The 20,302-nt window shown below is 31.8% G+C and overlaps 13 non-coding genes across 13 annotated transcripts; all 13 read right to left on the reverse strand.

Annotated features, from left to right (window-relative positions):
• Positions 1–2,382: 2,382 nt before the first annotated feature.
• Positions 2,383–2,456, reverse strand: TRNAI-AAU (transfer RNA isoleucine (anticodon AAU)). Its single transcript has one exon. It is a non-coding gene; the product is annotated as a tRNA-Ile (tRNA).
• Positions 2,457–3,245: 789 nt separating this feature from the next.
• Positions 3,246–3,319, reverse strand: TRNAI-AAU (transfer RNA isoleucine (anticodon AAU)). The gene has a single exon. It is a non-coding gene; the product is annotated as a tRNA-Ile (tRNA).
• A 789-nt stretch (positions 3,320–4,108) lies between these two features.
• Positions 4,109–4,182, reverse strand: TRNAI-AAU (transfer RNA isoleucine (anticodon AAU)). The gene has a single exon. It is a non-coding gene; the product is annotated as a tRNA-Ile (tRNA).
• A 1,651-nt stretch (positions 4,183–5,833) lies between these two features.
• On the reverse strand, positions 5,834–5,907 carry TRNAI-AAU (transfer RNA isoleucine (anticodon AAU)). Its single transcript has one exon. It is a non-coding gene; the product is annotated as a tRNA-Ile (tRNA).
• A 789-nt stretch (positions 5,908–6,696) lies between these two features.
• On the reverse strand, positions 6,697–6,770 carry TRNAI-AAU (transfer RNA isoleucine (anticodon AAU)). The gene has a single exon. It is a non-coding gene; the product is annotated as a tRNA-Ile (tRNA).
• Positions 6,771–7,559: 789 nt separating this feature from the next.
• On the reverse strand, positions 7,560–7,633 carry TRNAI-AAU (transfer RNA isoleucine (anticodon AAU)). The gene has a single exon. It is a non-coding gene; the product is annotated as a tRNA-Ile (tRNA).
• Positions 7,634–9,285: 1,652 nt separating this feature from the next.
• Positions 9,286–9,359, reverse strand: TRNAI-AAU (transfer RNA isoleucine (anticodon AAU)). Its single transcript has one exon. It is a non-coding gene; the product is annotated as a tRNA-Ile (tRNA).
• Positions 9,360–10,148: 789 nt separating this feature from the next.
• Positions 10,149–10,222, reverse strand: TRNAI-AAU (transfer RNA isoleucine (anticodon AAU)). The gene has a single exon. It is a non-coding gene; the product is annotated as a tRNA-Ile (tRNA).
• Positions 10,223–11,874: 1,652 nt separating this feature from the next.
• TRNAI-AAU (transfer RNA isoleucine (anticodon AAU)) lies at positions 11,875–11,948 on the reverse strand. The gene has a single exon. It is a non-coding gene; the product is annotated as a tRNA-Ile (tRNA).
• A 789-nt stretch (positions 11,949–12,737) lies between these two features.
• Positions 12,738–12,811, reverse strand: TRNAI-AAU (transfer RNA isoleucine (anticodon AAU)). The gene has a single exon. It is a non-coding gene; the product is annotated as a tRNA-Ile (tRNA).
• Positions 12,812–15,326: 2,515 nt separating this feature from the next.
• TRNAI-AAU (transfer RNA isoleucine (anticodon AAU)) lies at positions 15,327–15,400 on the reverse strand. The gene has a single exon. It is a non-coding gene; the product is annotated as a tRNA-Ile (tRNA).
• A 789-nt stretch (positions 15,401–16,189) lies between these two features.
• TRNAI-AAU (transfer RNA isoleucine (anticodon AAU)) lies at positions 16,190–16,263 on the reverse strand. The gene has a single exon. It is a non-coding gene; the product is annotated as a tRNA-Ile (tRNA).
• A 2,515-nt stretch (positions 16,264–18,778) lies between these two features.
• Positions 18,779–18,852, reverse strand: TRNAI-AAU (transfer RNA isoleucine (anticodon AAU)). Its single transcript has one exon. It is a non-coding gene; the product is annotated as a tRNA-Ile (tRNA).
• Positions 18,853–20,302: the final 1,450 nt, after the last annotated feature.

Genomic DNA, 20,302 nt, shown 5'->3' on the forward strand with positions numbered 1-20,302 from the left:
ATATGACTTTAAAAAAATTACAATACAAAAGAGATTTTCATACTTAGTGTTAGAACTTAGAACCATTAATATTTTTTCCATGTGTTTTAGCAATAAATAACAATTTATCACCTATATGCAATTGATTCATTTAATCATTCTATCAGCTTGCCCTCAAAGGAAATATAGAGATACACATGATACAGAAGAAAATACATCTATTTTCAACATTAAAGGAACATCAAGTATTGGCTTGGAGACTGATTGAAAGTATGTCCTTGGCATTTTTACCTTTATGCTCTAAAGACTAAACTAATAGGCTCACTAAATATATAGCATGCTATTGAAGAAATAGCAGATGATGAAGTGCTACTGATTGTTAACCCGGGACAATTGGAAAGCTTATATTCAGCTGTTTACATTCATACTATCTTTATATTTCATCAACAAGACAAAACAAAAATGACCTCAATAAATTGCAATAAATACGAGATTAAGTTACTTGGCGTTAGAACTTAGAACCATTAATAGATATTCCAGGAGCTTTCAGAATAATAAATAATTCTACAACTATATCAAATGTATTTATCCAATCCTTCAAGCAGTGTTTGATCCAAGGTGATAAACAGTCAAAAATGAGACACAAGAAAAATTAATCTTTTTTCAAACCATTAAACTTGGCCTGTACAGGGATCGAACCTGTGACCTTGGCGTTATTAGCACCACACTCTAACCATCTGAGCTAACAGGCCATTTTGCACATTTTCCTGGAAGTCCAGCATATGAAGAAGTGCTAATGATAGTTAACCCGGGAGATTTGGAAAGCTTAATTTCAGAGGTTTACCATGAAGTTATAAATATATATTATCAACATGAAGAAACTAATATGACTTTAAAAAATTACAATACAAAAGAGATGTTCATACTTAGTGTTAGAACTTAGAACCATTAATGTTTTTTCCATGTGTTTTAGCAATAAATAACAATTCATCACCTATATGCAATTGATTCATTTAATCATTCTATCAGCTTCCCCTCAAAGGAAATATAGAGATACACATGATACAGAAGAAAATACATCTATTTTCAACATTAAAGGAGCATCAAGTATTGGCTAGGAGATTGATTGAAAGTATGTCCTTGGCATTTTTAACTTTATGCTCTACAGACTAAACTAATAGGCTCAATAAATATATAGCATACCATTGAAGAAAGAGCAGATGATGAAGTTCTATCGATTGTTAACCCGGGATAGTTGGAAAGCTTATATTCAGCTGTTTACATTCATACTATCTTTATATTTCATCTACAAGACAAAACAAAAATGACCTCAATAAATTGCAATAAATAAGAGTTTAGGTTACTTGGCGTTAGAACTTAGAACCATTAATAGATATTCCAGGAGCTTTCAGAATAATAATTAATTCTACAACTATATCAAATGTATTTATCCAATCCTTCAAGCAGTGTTTGATCCAAGGTGATAAACAGTCAAAAATGAGACACAAGAAAAATTAATCTTTTTTCAAACAATAAAACTTGGCCTGTACAGGGATCGAACCTGTGACCTTGGCGTTATTAGCACCACGCTCTAACCATCTGAGCTAACAGGCAGTTTTGCACAATTTCCTGGAAGTCCAGCATATGAAGAAGTGCTAATGATAGTTAACCCGGGAGATTTGGAAAGCTTAATTTCAGAGGTTTACCATGAAGTTATAAATATATAATATCAACATGAAGAAACTAATATGACTTTAAAAAAATTACAATACAAAAGAGATGTTCATACTTAGTGTTAGAACTTAGAACCATTAATGTTCTTTCCATTTGTTTTAGCAATAAATAACAATTCATCACCTATATGCAATTGATTCATTTAATCATTCTATCAGCTTCCCCTCAAAGGAAATATAGAGATACACATGATACAGAAGAAAATACATCTATTTTCAACATTAAAGGAGCATCAAGTATTGGCTAGGAGATTGATTGAAAGTATGTCCTTGGCATTTTTAACTTTATGCTCTAAAGACTAAACTAATAGGCTCAATAAATATATAGCATACCATTGAAGAAATAGCAGATGATGAAGTTCTATCGATTGTTAACCCGGGATAGTTGGAAAGCTTATATTCAGCTGTTTACATTCATACTATCTTTATATTTCATCAACAAGACAAAACAAAAATGACCTCAATAAATTGCAATAAATAAGAGTTTAAGTTACTTGGCGTTAGAACTTAGAACCATTAATAGATATTCCAGGAGCTTTCAGAATAATAATTAATTCTACAACTATATCAAATGTATTTATCCAATCCTTCAAGCAGTGTTTGATCCAAGGTGATAAACAGTCAAAAATGAGACACAAGAAAAATTAATCTTTTTTCAAACAATTAAACTTGGCCTGTACAGGGATCGAACCTGTGACCTTGGCGTTATTAGCACCACGCTCTAACCATCTGAGCTAACAGGCCGTTTTGCACAATTTCCTGGAAGTCCAGCATATGAAGAAGTGCTAATGATAGTTAACCTGGGAGATTTGGAAAGCTTCATTTCAGAGGTTTACCATGAAGTTATAAATATATAATATCAACATGAAGAAACTAATATGACTTTAAAAAAATTACAATACAAAAGAGATGTTCATACTTAGTGTTAGAACTTAGAACCATTAATGTTTTTTCCATGTGTTTTAGCAATAAATAACAATTCATCACCTATATGCAATTGATTCATTTAATCATTCTATCAGCTTCCCCTCAAAGGAAATATAGAGATACACATGATACAGAAGAAAATACATCTATTTTCAACATTAAAGGAGCATCAAGTATTGGCTAGGAGATTGATTGAAAGTATGTCCTTGGCATTTTTAACTTTATGCTCTAAAGACTAAACTAATAGGCTCAATAAATATATAGCATACCATTGAAGAAATAGCAGATGATGAAGTTCTATCGATTGTTAACCCGGGATAGTTGGAAAGCTTATATTCAGCTGTTTACATTCATACTATCTTCATATTTCATCTACAAGACAAAACAAAAATGACCTCAATAAATTGCAATAAATAAGAGTTTAAGTTACTTGGCGTCAGAACTTAGAACCATTAATAGATATTCCAGGAGCTTTCAGAATAATAATTAATTCTACAACTATATCAAATGTATTTATCCAATCCTTCAAGCAGTGTTTGATCCAAGGTGATAAACAGTCAAAAATGAGACACAAGAAAAATTAATCTTTTTTCAAACAATTAAACTTGGCCTGTACAGGGATCGAACCTGTGACCTTGGCGTTATTAGCACCACGCTCTAACCATCTGAGCTAACAGGCCGGTTTGCACAATTTCCTGGAAGTCCAGCATATGAAGAAGTGCTAATGATAGTTAACCCGGGAGATTTGGAAAGCTTAATTTCAGAGGTTTACCATGAAGTTATAAATATATAATATCAACATGAAGAAACTAATATGACTTTAAAAAAATTACAATACAAAAGAGATGTTCATACTTAGTGTTAGAACTTAGAACCATTAATGTTTTTTCCATGTGTTTTAGCAATAAATAACAATTCATCACCTATATGCAATTGATTCATTTAATCATTCTATCAGCTTCCCCTCAAAGGAAATATAGAGATACACATGATACAGAAGAAAATACATCTATTTTCAACATTAAAGGAGCATCAAGTATTGGCTTGGAGACTGATTGAAAATATGGCCTTGCTATTTTTAACATTTTGCTCTAAAGACTAAACTAATAGGCTCAGTAAATATATAGCATACTATTGAAGAAATAGCAGATGATGAAGTGCTACTGATTGTTAACCCGGGATAGTTGGAAAGCTTATATTCAGCTGTTTACATTCATACTATCTTTATATTTCATCAACAAGACAAAACAAAAATGACCTCAATGAATTGCAATAAAGAAGAGATTTAGTTACTTGGAGTTAGAACTTAGAACCATTAATAGATATTCCAGGAGCTTTCAGAATAATAATTAATTCTACAACTATATCAAATGTATTCATCCAATCCTTCAAGCAGTGTTTGATCCAAGGTGATAAACAGTCAAAAATGAGACACAAGAAAAATTAATCTTTTTTCAAACAATTAAACTTGGCCTGTACAGGGATCGAACCTGTGACCTTGGCGTTATTAGCACCACGCTCTAACCATCTGAGCTAACAGGCCGTTTTGCACAATTTCCTGGAAGTCCAGCATATGAAGAAGTGCTAATGATAGTTAACCCGGGAGATTTGGAAAGCTTAATTTCAGAGGTTTACCATGAAGTTATAAATATATATTATCAACATGAAGAAACTAATATGACTTTAAAAAATTACAATACAAAAGAGATGTTCATACTTAGTGTTAGAACTTAGAACCATTAATGTTTTTTCCATGTGTTTTAGCAATAAATAACAATTCATCACCTATATGCAATTGATTCATTTAATCATTCTATCAGCTTCCCCTCAAAGGAAATATAGAGATACACATGATACAGAAGAAAATACATCTATTTTCAACATTAAAGGAGCATCAAGTATTGGCTAGGAGATTGATTGAAAGTATGTCCTTGGCATTTTTAACTTTATGCTCTACAGACTAAACTAATAGGCTCAATAAATATATAGCATACCATTGAAGAAAGAGCAGATGATGAAGTTCTATCGATTGTTAACCCGGGATAGTTGGAAAGCTTATATTCAGCTGTTTACATTCATACTATCTTTATATTTCATCTACAAGACAAAACAAAAATGACCTCAATAAATTGCAATAAATAAGAGTTTAGGTTACTTGGCGTTAGAACTTAGAACCATTAATAGATATTCCAGGAGCTTTCAGAATAATAATTAATTCTACAACTATATCAAATGTATTTATCCAATCCTTCAAGCAGTGTTTGATCCAAGGTGATAAACAGTCAAAAATGAGACACAAGAAAAATTAATCTTTTTTCAAACAATAAAACTTGGCCTGTACAGGGATCGAACCTGTGACCTTGGCGTTATTAGCACCACGCTCTAACCATCTGAGCTAACAGGCAGTTTTGCACAATTTCCTGGAAGTCCAGCATATGAAGAAGTGCTAATGATAGTTAACCCGGGAGATTTGGAAAGCTTAATTTCAGAGGTTTACCATGAAGTTATAAATATATAATATCAACATGAAGAAACTAATATGACTTTAAAAAAATTACAATACAAAAGAGATGTTCATACTTAGTGTTAGAACTTAGAACCATTAATGTTCTTTCCATTTGTTTTAGCAATAAATAACAATTCATCACCTATATGCAATTGATTCATTTAATCATTCTATCAGCTTCCCCTCAAAGGAAATATAGAGATACACATGATACAGAAGAAAATACATCTATTTTCAACATTAAAGGAGCATCAAGTATTGGCTAGGAGATTGATTGAAAGTATGTCCTTGGCATTTTTAACTTTATGCTCTAAAGACTAAACTAATAGGCTCAATAAATATATAGCATACCATTGAAGAAATAGCAGATGATGAAGTTCTATCGATTGTTAACCCGGGATAGTTGGAAAGCTTATATTCAGCTGTTTACATTCATACTATCTTTATATTTCATCAACAAGACAAAACAAAAATGACCTCAATAAATTGCAATAAATAAGAGTTTAAGTTACTTGGCGTTAGAACTTAGAACCATTAATAGATATTCCAGGAGCTTTCAGAATAATAATTAATTCTACAACTATATCAAATGTATTTATCCAATCCTTCAAGCAGTGTTTGATCCAAGGTGATAAACAGTCAAAAATGAGACACAAGAAAAATTAATCTTTTTTCAAACAATTAAACTTGGCCTGTACAGGGATCGAACCTGTGACCTTGGCGTTATTAGCACCACGCTCTAACCATCTGAGCTAACAGGCCGTTTTGCACAATTTCCTGGAAGTCCAGCATATGAAGAAGTGCTAATGATAGTTAACCTGGGAGATTTGGAAAGCTTCATTTCAGAGGTTTACCATGAAGTTATAAATATATAATATCAACATGAAGAAACTAATATGACTTTAAAAAAATTACAATACAAAAGAGATGTTCATACTTAGTGTTAGAACTTAGAACCATTAATGTTTTTTCCATGTGTTTTAGCAATAAATAACAATTCATCACCTATATGCAATTGATTCATTTAATCATTCTATCAGCTTCCCCTCAAAGGAAATATAGAGATACACATGATACAGAAGAAAATACATCTATTTTCAACATTAAAGGAGCATCAAGTATTGGCTAGGAGATTGATTGAAAGTATGTCCTTGGCATTTTTAACTTTATGCTCTAAAGACTAAACTAATAGGCTCAATAAATATATAGCATACCATTGAAGAAATAGCAGATGATGAAGTTCTATCGATTGTTAACCCGGGATAGTTGGAAAGCTTATATTCAGCTGTTTACATTCATACTATCTTCATATTTCATCTACAAGACAAAACAAAAATGACCTCAATAAATTGCAATAAATAAGAGTTTAAGTTACTTGGCGTCAGAACTTAGAACCATTAATAGATATTCCAGGAGCTTTCAGAATAATAATTAATTCTACAACTATATCAAATGTATTTATCCAATCCTTCAAGCAGTGTTTGATCCAAGGTGATAAACAGTCAAAAATGAGACACAAGAAAAATTAATCTTTTTTCAAACAATTAAACTTGGCCTGTACAGGGATCGAACCTGTGACCTTGGCGTTATTAGCACCACGCTCTAACCATCTGAGCTAACAGGCCGGTTTGCACAATTTCCTGGAAGTCCAGCATATGAAGAAGTGCTAATGATAGTTAACCCGGGAGATTTGGAAAGCTTAATTTCAGAGGTTTACCATGAAGTTATAAATATATAATATCAACATGAAGAAACTAATATGACTTTAAAAAAATTACAATACAAAAGAGATGTTCATACTTAGTGTTAGAACTTAGAACCATTAATGTTTTTTCCATGTGTTTTAGCAATAAATAACAATTCATCACCTTTATGCAATTGATTCATTTAATCATTCTATCAGCTTCCCCTCAAAGGAAATATAGAGATACACATGATACAGAAGAAAATACATCTATTTTCAACATTAAAGGAGCATCAAGTATTGGCTTGGAGACTGATTGAAAATATGGCCTTGCTATTTTTAACATTTTGCTCTAAAGACTAAACTAATAGGCTCAGTAAATATATAGCATACTATTGAAGAAATAGCAGATGATGAAGTGCTACTGATTGTTAACCCGGGATAGTTGGAAAGCTTATATTCAGCTGTTTACATTCATACTATCTTTATATTTCATCAACAAGACAAAACAAAAATGACCTCAATGAATTGCAATAAAGAAGAGATTTAGTTACTTGGAGTTAGAACTTAGAACCATTAATAGATATTCCAGGAGCTTTCAGAATAATAATTAATTCTACAACTATATCAAATGTATTCATCCAATCCTTCAAGCAGTGTTTGATCCAAGGTGATAAACAGTCAAAAATGAGACACAAGAAAAATTAATCTTTTTTCAAACAATTAAACTTGGCCTGTACAGGGATCGAACCTGTGACCTTGGCGTTATTAGCACCACGCTCTAACCATCTGAGCTAACAGGCCGTTTTGCACAATTTCCTGGAAGTCCAGCATATGAAGAAGTGCTAATGATAGTTAACCCGGGAGATTTGGAAAGCTTAATTTCAGAGGTTTACCATGAAGTTATAAATATATAATATCAACATGAAGAAACTAATATGACTTTAAAAAAATTACAATACAAAAGAGATGTTCATACTTAGTGTTAGAACTTAGAACCATTAATGTTTTTTCCATGTGTTTTAGCAATAAATAACAATTCATCACCTATATGCAATTGATTCATTTAATCATTCTATCAGCTTCCCCTCAAAGGAAATATAGAGATACACATGATACAGAAGAAAATACATCTATTTTCAACATTAAAGGAGCATCAAGTATTGGCTAGGAGATTGATTGAAAGTATGTCCTTGGCATTTTTAACTTTATGCTCTAAAGACTAAACTAATAGGCTCAATAAATATATAGCATACCATTGAAGAAATAGCAGATGATGAAGTTCTATCGATTGTTAACCCGGGATAGTTGGAAAGCTTATATTCAGCTGTTTACATTCATACTATCTTTATATTTCATCTACAAGACAAAACAAAAATGACCTCAATAAATTGCAATAAATAAGAGTTTAAGTTACTTGGCGTTAGAACTTAGAACCATTAATAGATATTCCAGGAGCTTTCAGAATACTAATTAATTCTACAACTATATCAAATGTATTTATCCAATCCTTCAAGCAGTGTTTGATCCAAGGTGATAAACAGTCAAAAATGAGACACAAGAAAAATTAATCTTTTTTCAAACAATTAAACTTGGCCTGTACAGGGATCGAACCTGTGACCTTGGCGTTATTAGCAACACGCTCTAACCATCTGAGCTAACAGGCCGTTTTGCACAATTTCCTGGAAGTCCAGCATATGAAGAAGTGCTAATGATAGTTAACCCGGGAGATTTGGAAAGCTTAATTTCAGAGGTTTACCATGAAGTTATAAATATATAATATCAACATGAAGAAACTAATATGACTTTAAAAAAATTACAATACAAAAGAGATGATCATACTTAGTGTTAGAACTTAGAACCATTAATGTTTTTTCCATGTGTTTTAGCAATAAATAACAATTCATCACCTATATGCATTTGATTCATTTAATCATTCTATCAGCTTCCCCTCAAAGGAAATATAGAGATACACATGATACAGAAGAAAATACATCTATTTTCAACATTAAAGGAGCATCAAGTATTGGCTTGGAGACTGATTGAAAGTATGTCCTTGGCATTTTTACCTTTCTGCTCTAAAGACTAAACTAATAGGCTCACTAAATATATAGCATGCTATTGAAGAAAAAGCAGATGATGAAGTGCTACTGATTGTTAACCCGGGATAATTGGAAAGCTTATATTCAGCTGTTTACATTCATACTATCTTTATATTTCATCAACAAGACAAAACAAAAATGACCGCAATAAATTGCAATAAATAAGAGATTAAGTTACTTGGCGTTAGAACTTAGAACCATTAATAGATATTCCAGGAGCTTTCAGAATAATAATTAATTCTACAACTATATCAAATGTATTTATCGAATCCTTCAAGCAGTGTTTGATCCAAGGTGATAAACAGTCAAAAATGAGACAAAAGAAAAATTAATCTTTTTTCAAACAATTAAATTTGGCCTGTACAGGGATCGAACCTGTGACCTTGGCGTTATTAGCACCACGCTCTAACCATCTGAGCTAACAGGCCATTTTGCACATTTTCCTGGAAGTCCAGCATATGAAGAAGTGCTAATGATAGTTAACCCGGGAGATTTGGAAAGCTTAATTTCAGAGGCTTACCATGAAGTTATAAATATATATTATCAACATGAAGAAACTAATATGACTTTAAAAAAATTACAATACAAAAGAGATGTTCATACTTAGTGTTAGAACTTAGAACCACTGATGTTTTTTCCATGTGTTTTAGCAATAAATAACAATTCATCACCTATATGCAATTGATTCATTTAATCATTCTATCAGCTTCCCCTCAAAGGAAATATAGAGATACACATGATACAGAAGAAAATACATCTATTTTCAACATTAAAGGAGCATCAAGTATTGGCTTGGAGACTGATTGAAAATATGTCCTTGCTATTTTTAACATTTTGCTCTAAAGACTAAACTAATAGGCTCAGTAAATATATAGCATACTATTGAAGAAATAGCAGATGATGAAGTGCTACTGATTGTTAACCCGGGATAGTTGGAAAGCTTATATTCAGCTGTTTACATTCATACTATCTTTATATTTCATCAACAAGACAAAACAAAAATGACCTCAATGAATTGCAATAAAGAAGAGATTTAGTTACTTGGAGTTAGAACTTAGAACCATTAATAGATATTCCAGGAGCTTTCAGAATAATAATTAATTCTACAACTATATCAAATGTATTCATCCAATCCTTCAAGCAGTGTTTGATCCAAGGTGATAAACAGTCAAAAATGAGACACAAGAAAAATTAATCTTTTTTCAAACAATTAAACTTGGCCTGTACAGGGATCGAACCTGTGACCTTGGCGTTATTAGCACCACGCTCTAACCATCTGAGCTAACAGGCCGTTTTGCACAATTTCCTGGAAGTCCAGCATATGAAGAAGTGCTAATGATAGTTAACCCGGGAGATTTGGAAAGCTTAATTTCAGAGGTTTACCATGAAGTTATAAATATATAATATCAACATGAAGAAACTAATATGACTTTAAAAAAATTACAATACAAAAGAGATGTTCATACTTAGTGTTAGAACTTAGAACCATTAATGTTTTTTCCATGTGTTTTAGCAATAAATAACAATTCATCACCTATATGCAATTGATTCATTTAATCATTCTATCAGCTTCCCCTCAAAGGAAATATAGAGATACACATGATACAGAAGAAAATACATCTATTTTCAACATTAAAGGAGCATCAAGTATTGGCTAGGAGATTGATTGAAAGTATGTCCTTGGCATTTTTAACTTTATGCTCTAAAGACTAAACTAATAGGCTCAATAAATATATAGCATACCATTGAAGAAACAGCAGATGATGAAGTTCTATCGATTGTTAACCCAGGATAGTTGGAAAGCTTATATTCAGCTGTTTACATTCATACTATCTTTATATTTCATCTACAAGACAAAACAAAAATGACCTCAATAAATTGCAATAAATAAGAGTTTAAGTTACTTGGCGTTAGAACTTAGAACCATTAATAGATATTCCAGGAGCTTTCAGAATACTAATTAATTCTACAACTATATCAAATGTATTTATCCAATCCTTCAAGCAGTGTTTGATCCAAGGTGATAAACAGTCAAAAATGAGACACAAGAAAAATTAATCTTTTTTCAAACAATTAAACTTGGCCTGTACAGGGATCGAACCTGTGACCTTGGCGTTATTAGCAACACGCTCTAACCATCTGAGCTAACAGGCCGTTTTGCACAATTTCCTGGAAGTCCAGCATATGAAGAAGTGCTAATGATAGTTAACCCGGGAGATTTGGAAAGCTTAATTTCAGAGGTTTACCATGAAGTTATAAATATATAATATCAACATGAAGAAACTAATATGACTTTAAAAAAATTACAATACAAAAGAGATGATCATACTTAGTGTTAGAACTTAGAACCATTAATGTTTTTTCCATGTGTTTTAGCAATAAATAACAATTCATCACCTATATGCATTTGATTCATTTAATCATTCTATCAGCTTCCCCTCAAAGGAAATATAGAGATACACATGATACAGAAGAAAATACATCTATTTTCAACATTAAAGGAGCATCAAGTATTGGCTTGGAGACTGATTGAAAGTATGTCCTTGGCATTTTTACCTTTCTGCTCTAAAGACTAAACTAATAGGCTCACTAAATATATAGCATGCTATTGAAGAAAAAGCAGATGATGAAGTGCTACTGATTGTTAACCCGGGATAATTGGAAAGCTTATATTCAGCTGTTTACATTCATACTATCTTTATATTTCATCAACAAGACAAAACAAAAATGACCGCAATAAATTGCAATAAATAAGAGATTAAGTTACTTGGCGTTAGAACTTAGAACCATTAATAGATATTCCAGGAGCTTTCAGAATAATAATTAATTCTACAACTATATCAAATGTATTTATCGAATCCTTCAAGCAGTGTTTGATCCAAGGTGATAAACAGTCAAAAATGAGACAAAAGAAAAATTAATCTTTTTTCAAACAATTAAATTTGGCCTGTACAGGGATCGAACCTGTGACCTTGGCGTTATTAGCACCACGCTCTGACCATCTGAGCTAACAGGCCATTTTGCACATTTTCCTGGAAGTCCAGCATATGAAGAAGTGCTAATGATAGTTAACCCGGGAGATTTGGAAAGCTTAATTTCAGAGGCTTACCATGAAGTTATAAATATATATTATCAACATGAAGAAACTAATATGACTTTAAAAAAATTACAATACAAAAGAGATGTTCATACTTAGTGTTAGAACTTAGAACCACTAATGTTTTTTCCATGTGTTTTAGCAATAAATAACAATTCATCACCTATATGCAATTGATTCATTTAATCATTCTATCAGCTTCCCCTCAAAGGAAATATAGAGATACACATGATACAGAAGAAAATACATCTATTTTCAACATTAAAGGAGCATCAAGTATTGGCTAGGAGATTGATTGAAAGTATGTCCTTGGCATTTTTAACTTTATGCTCTAAAGACTAAACTAATAGGCTCAATAAATATATAGCATACCATTGAAGAAATAGCAGATGATGAAGTTCTATCGATTGTTAACCCGGGATAGTTGGAAAGCTTATATTCAGCTGTTTACATTCATACTATCTTTATATTTCATCAACAAGACAAAACAAAAATGACCTCAATAAATTGCAATAAATAAGAGTTTAAGTTACTTGGCGTTAGAACTTAGAACCATTAATAGATATTCCAGGAGCTTTCAGAATAATAATTAATTCTACAACTATATCAAATGTATTTATCCAATCCTTCAAGCAGTGTTTGATCCAAGGTGATAAACAGTCAAAAATGAGACACAAGAAAAATTAATCTTTTTTCAAACAATTAAACTTGGCCTGTACAGGGATCGAACCTGTGACCTTGGCGTTATTAGCACCACGCTCTAACCATCTGAGCTAACAGGCCGTTTTGCACAATTTCCTGGAAGTCCAGCATATGAAGAAGTGCTAATGATAGTTAACCTGGGAGATTTGGAAAGCTTAATTTCAGAGGTTTACCATGAAGTTATAAATATATAATATCAACATGAAGAAACTAATATGACTTTAAAAAAATTACAATACAAAAGAGATGTTCATACTTAGTGTTAGAACTTAGAACCATTAATGTTTTTTCCATGTGTTTTAGCAATAAATAACAATTCATCACCTATATGCAATTGATTCATTTAATCATTCTATCAGCTTCCCCTCAAAGGAAATATAGAGATACACATGATACAGAAGAAAATACATCTATTTTCAACATTAAAGGAGCATCAAGTATTGGCTAGGAGATTGATTGAAAGTATGTCCTTGGCATTTTTAACTTTATGCTCTAAAGACTAAACTAATAGGCTCAATAAATATATAGCATACCATTGAAGAAATAGCAGATGATGAAGTTCTATCGATTGTTAACCCGGGATAGTTGGAAAGCTTATATTCAGCAGTTTACATTCATACCATCTTCATATTTCATCTACAAGACAAAACAAAAATGACCTCAATAAATTGCAATAAATAAGAGTTTAAGTTACTTGGCGTTAGAACTTAGAACCATTAATAGATATTCCAGGAGCTTTCAGAATAATAATTAATTCTACAACTATATCAAATGTATTTATCCAATCCTTCAAGCAGTGTTTGATCCAAGGTGATAAACAGTCAAAAATGAGACACAAGAAAAATTAATCTTTTTTCAAACAATTAAACTTGGCCTGTACAGGGATCGAACCTGTGACCTTGGCGTTATTAGCACCACACTCTAACCATCTGAGCTAACAGGCCGTTTTGCACAATTTCCTGGAAGTCCAGCATATGAAGAAGTGCTAATGATAGTTAACCCGGGAGATTTGGAAAGCTTAATTTCAGAGGTTTACCATGAAGTTATAAATATATAATATCAACATGAAGAAACTAATATGACTTTAAAAAAATTACAATACAAAAGAGATGTTCATACTTAGTGTTAGAACTTAGAACCATTCATGTTTTTTCCATGTGTTTTAGCAATAAATAACAATTCATCACCTATATGCAATTGATTCATTTAATCATTCTATCAGCTTCCCCTCAAAGGAAATATAGAGATACACATGATACAGAAGAAAATACATCTATTTTCAACATTAAAGGAGCATCAAGTATTGGCTAGGAGATTGATTGAAAGTATGTCCTTGGCATTTTTAACTTTATGCTCTAAAGACTAAACTAATAGGCTCAATAAATATATAGCATACCATTGAAGAAATAGCAGATGATGAAGTTCTATCGATTGTTAACCCGGGATAGTTGGAAAGCTTATATTCAGCTGTTTACATTCATACTATCTTCATATTTCATCTACAAGACAAAACAAAAATGACCTCAATAAATTGCAATAAATAAGAGTTTAAGTTACTTGGCGTTAGAACTTAGAACCATTAATAGATATTCCAGGAGCTTTCAGAATAATAATTAATTCTACAACTATATCAAATGTATTTATCCAATCCTTCAAGCAGTGTTTGATCCAAGGTGATAAACAGTCAAAAATGAGACACAAGAAAAATTAATCTTTTTTCAAACAATTAAACTTGGCCTGTACAGGGATCGAACCTGTGACCTTGGCGTTATTAGCACCACACTCTAACCATCTGAGCTAACAGGCCGTTTTGCACAATTTCCTGGAAGTCCAGCATATGAAGAAGTGCTAATGATAGTTAACCCGGGAGATTTGGAAAGCTTAATTTCAGAGGTTTACCATGAAGTTATAAATATATAATATCAACATGAAGAAACTAATATGACTTTAAAAAAATTACAATACAAAAGAGATGTTCATACTTAGTGTTAGAACTTAGAACCATTCATGTTTTTTCCATGTGTTTTAGCAATAAATAACAATTCATCACCTATATGCAATTGATTCATTTAATCATTCTATCAGCTTCCCCTCAAAGGAAATATAGAGATACACATGATACAGAAGAAAATACATCTATTTTCAACATTAAAGGAGCATCAAGTATTGGCTTGGAGACTGATTGAAAATATGTCCTTGCTATTTTTAACTTTTTGCTCTAAAGACTAAACTAATAGGCTCACTAAATATATAGCATACTATTGAAGAAATAGCAGATGATGAAGTGCTACTGATTGTTAACCCGGGATAGTTGGAAAGCTTATATTCAGCTGTTTACATTCATACTATCTTTATATTTCATCAACAAGACAAAACAAAAATGACCTCAATGAATTGCAATAAAGAAGAGATTTAGTTACTTGGAGTTAGAACTTAGAACCATTAATAGATATTCCAGGAGCTTTCAGAATAATAATTAATTCTACAACTATATAAAATGTATTCATCCAATCCTTCAAGCAGTGTTTGATCCAAGGTGATAAACAGTCAAAAATGAGACACAAGAAAAATTAATCTTTTTTCAAACAATTAAACTTGGCCTGTACAGGGATCGAACCTGTGACCTTGGCGTTATTAGCACCACGCTCTAACCATCTGAGCTAACAGGCCATTTTGCACAATTTCCTGGAAGTCCAGCATATGAAGAAGTGCTAATGATAGTTAACCCGGGAGATTTGGAAAGCTTAATTTCAGAGGTTTACCATGAAGTTATAAATATATAATATCAACATGAAGAAACTAATATGACTTTAAAAAAATTACAATACAAAAGAGATGTTCATACTTAGTGTTAGAACTTAGAACCATTAATGTTTTTTCCATGTGTTTTAGCAATAAATAACAATTCATCACCTATATGCAATTGATTCATTTAATCATTCTATCAGCTTCCCCTCAAAGGAAATATAGAGATACACATGATACAGAAGAAAATACATCTATTTTCAACATTAAAGGAGCATCAAGTATTGGCTAGGAGATTGATTGAAAGTATGTCCTTGGCATTTTTAACTTTATGCTCTAAAGACTAAACTAATAGGCTCAATAAATATATAGCATACCATTGAAGAAATAGCAGATGATGAAGTTCTATCGATTGTTAACCCGGGATAGTTGGAAAGCTTATATTCAGCTGTTTACATTCATACTATCTTTATATTTCATCTACAAGACAAAACAAAAATGACCTCAATAAATTGCAATAAATAAGAGTTTAAGTTACTTGGCGTTAGAACTTAGAACCATTAATAGATATTCCAGGAGCTTTCAGAATACTAATTAATTCTACAACTATATCAAATGTATTTATCCAATCCTTCAAGCAGTGTTTGATCCAAGGTGATAAACAGTCAAAAATGAGACACAAGAAAAATTAATCTTTTTTCAAACAATTAAACTTGGCCTGTACAGGGATCGAACCTGTGACCTTGGCGTTATTAGCACCACGCTCTAACCATCTGAGCTAACAGGCCGTTTTGCACAATTTCCTGGAAGTCCAGCATATGAAGAAGTGCTAATGATAGTTAACCCGGGAGATTTGGAAAGCTTAATTTCAGAGGTTTACCATGAAGTTATAAATATATAATATCAACATGAAGAAACTAATATGACTTTAAAAAAATTACAATACAAAAGAGATGATCATACTTAGTGTTAGAACTTAGAACCATTAATGTTTTTTCCATGTGTTTTAGCAATAAATAACAATTCATCACCTAAATGCATTTGATTCATTTAATCATTCTATCAGCTTCCCCTCAAAGGAAATATAGAGATACACATGATACAGAAGAAAATACATCTATTTTCAACATTAAAGGAGCATCAAGTATTGGCTTGGAGACTGATTGAAAAGATGTCCTTGCTATTTTTAACTTTTTGCTCTAAAGACTAAACTAATAGGCTCACTAAATATATAGCATACTATTGAAGAAATAGCAGATGATGAAGTGCTACTGATTGTTAACCCGGGATAGTTGGAAAGCTTATATTCAGCTGTTTACATTCATACTATCTTTATATTTCATCAACAAGACAAAACAAAAATGACCTCAATGAATTGCAATAAAGAAGAGATTTAGTTACTTGGAGTTAGAACTTAGAACCATTAATAGATATTCCAGGAGCTTTCAGAATAATAATTAATTCTACAACTATATCAAATGTATTCATCCAATCCTTCAAGCAGTGTTTGATCCAAGGTGATAAACAGTCAAAAATGAGACACAAGAAAAATTTATCTTTTTTCAAACAATTAAACTTGGCCTATACAGGGATCGAACCTGTGACCTTGGCGTTATTAGCACCACGCTCTAACCCTCTGAGCTAACAGGCAGTTTTGCACAATTTCCTGGAAGTCCAGCATATGAAGAAGTGCTAATGATAGTTAACCCGGGAGATTTGGAAAGCTTAATTTCAGAGGTTTACCATGAAGTTATAAATATATAATATCAACATGAAGAAACTAATATGACTTTAAAAAAATTACAATACAAAAGAGATGTTCATACTTAGTGTTAGAACTTAGAACCATTAATGTTTTTTCCATGTGTTTTAGCAATAAATAACAATTCATCACCTATATGCAATTGATTCATCTAATCATTCTATCAGCTTCCCCTCAAAGGAAATATAGACATACACATGATACAGAAGAAAATACATCTATTTTCAACATTAAAGGAGCATCAAGTATTGGCTTGGAGACTGATTGAAGGTATGTCCTTGGCATTTTTAACTTTATGCTCTAAAGACTAAACTAATAGGCTCAATAAATATATAGCATACCATTGAAGAAATAGCAGATGATGAAGTGCTATCGATTGTTAACCCGGGATAGTTGGAAAGCTTATATTCAGCTGTTTACATTCATACTATCTTTATATTTCATCAACAAGACAAAACAAAAATGACCTCAATAAATTGCAATAAATAGAAGATTTAGTTACTTGGCGTTAGAACTTAGAACCATTAATAGATATTCCAGGAGCTTTCAGAATAATAATTAATTCTACAACTATATCAAATGTATTCATCCAATCCTTCAAGCAGCGTTTGATCCAAGGTGATAAACAGTCAAGAATGAAACACAAGAAAAGTTACTCTTTTTTCAAACAATTAAACTTGGCCTGTACAGGGATCGAACCTGTGACCTCGGCGTTATTAGCACCACGCTCTAACCATCTGAGCTAACAAGCCATTTTGCCCAAATTCCTGGAAGTCCAGCATGTGAAGAACTGCTAATGATAGTTAACCCGGGAGATTTGGAAAGCTTAATTTCAGAGGTTTACCATGAAGTTATAAATATATAATATCAACATGAAGAAACTAATATGACTTTAAAAAAATTACAATACAAAAGAGATGTTCATACTTAGTGTTAGAACTTAGAACCATTAATGTTTTTTCCATGTGTTTTAGCAATAAATAACAATTCATCACCTATATGCAATTGATTCATCTAATCATTCTATCAGCTTCCCCTCAAAGGAAATATAGACATACACATGATACAGAAGAAAATACATCTATTTTCAACATTAAAGGAGCATCAAGTATTGGCTTGGAGACTGATTGAAGGTATGTCCTTGGCATTTTTAACTTTATGCTCTAAAGACTAAACTAATAGGCTCACTAAATATATAGCATGCTATTGAAGAAAAAGCAGATGATGAAGTGCTACTGATTGTTAACCCGGGATAATTGGAAAGCTTATATTCAGCTGTTTACTTTCATACTATCTTTATATTTCATCAACAAGACAAAACAAAAATGACCTCAATAAATTGCAATAAATAAGAGATTAAGTTACTTGGCGTTAGAACTTAGAACCATTAATAGATATTCCAGGAGCTTTCAGAATAATAATTAATTCTACAACTATATCAAATGTATTTATCGAATCCTTCAAGCAGTGTTTGATCCAAGGTGATAAACAGTCAAAAATGAGACAAAAAAAAAATTAATCTTTTTTCAAACAATTAAACTTGGCCTGTACAGGGATCGAACCTGTGACCTTGGCGTTATTAGCACCACGCTCTAACCATCTGAGCTAACAGGCCATTTTGCACATTTTCCTGGAAGTCCAGCATATGAAGAAGTGCTAATGATAGTTAACCCGGGAGATTTGGAAAGCTTAATTTCAGAGGCTTACCATGAAGTTATAAATATATATTATCAACATGAAGAAACTAATATGACTTTAAAAAAATTACAATACAAAAGAGATGTTCATACTTAGTGTTAGAACTTAGAACCACTAATGTTTTTTCCATGTGTTTTAGCAATAAATAACAATTCATCACCTATATGCAATTGATTCATTTAATCATTCTATCAGCTTCCCCTCAAAGGAAATATAGAGATACACATGATACAGAAGAAAATACATCTATTTTCAACATTAAAGGAGCATCAAGTATTGGCTAGGAGATTGATTGAAAGTATGTCCTTGGCATTTTTAACTTTATGCTCTAAAGACTAAACTAATAGGCTCAATACATATATAGCATACCATTGAAGAAATAGCAGATGATGAAGTTCTATCGATTGTTAACCCGGGATAGTTGGAAAGCTTATATTCAGCTGTTTACATTCATACTATCTTTATATTTCATCTACAAGACAAAACAAAAATGACCTCAATAAATTGCAATAAATAAGAGTTTAAGTTACTTGGCGTTAGAACTTAGAACCATTAATAGATATTCCAGGAGCTTACAGAATAATAATTAATTCTACAACTATATCAAATGTATTTATCCAATCCTTCAAGCAGTGTTTGATCCAAGGTGATAAACAGTCAAAAATGAGACACAAGAAAAATTAATCTTTTTTCAAACAATAAAACTTGGCCTGTACAGGGATCGAACCTGTGACCTTGGCGTTATTAGCACCACGCTCTAACCATCTGAGCTAACAGGCAGTTTTGCACAATTTCCTGGAAGTCCAGCATATGAAGAAGTGCTAATGATAGTTAACCCGGGAGATTTGGAAAGCTTAATTTCAGAGGTTTACCATGAAGTTATAAATATATAATATCAACATGAAGAAACTAATATGACTTTAAAAAAATTTACAATACAAAAGAGATGTTCATACTTAGTGTTAGAACTTAGAACCATTAATGTTTTTTCCATGTGTTTTAGCAATAAATAACAATTCATCACCTATATGCAATTGATTCATTTAATCATTCTATCAGCTTCCCCTCAAAGGAAATATAGAGATACACATGATACAGAAGAAAATACATCTATTTTCAACATTAAAGGAGCATCAAGTATTGGCTTGGAGACTGATTGAAAATATGTCCTTGCTATTTTTAACTTTTTGCTCTAAAGACTAAACTAATAGGCTCACTAAATATATAGCATACTATTGAAGAAATAGCAGATGATGAAGTGCTACTGATTGTTAACCCGGGATAGTTGGAAAGCTTATATTCAGCTGTTTACATTCATACTATCTTTATATTTCATCAACAAGACAAAACAAAAATGACCTCAATGA

Source organism: Lissotriton vulgaris, chromosome 12 (assembly GCF_964263255.1).
Source record: "Lissotriton vulgaris chromosome 12, aLisVul1.2, whole genome shotgun sequence".
NCBI classification, from domain to species: Eukaryota; Metazoa; Chordata; class Amphibia; order Caudata; family Salamandridae; genus Lissotriton; species Lissotriton vulgaris.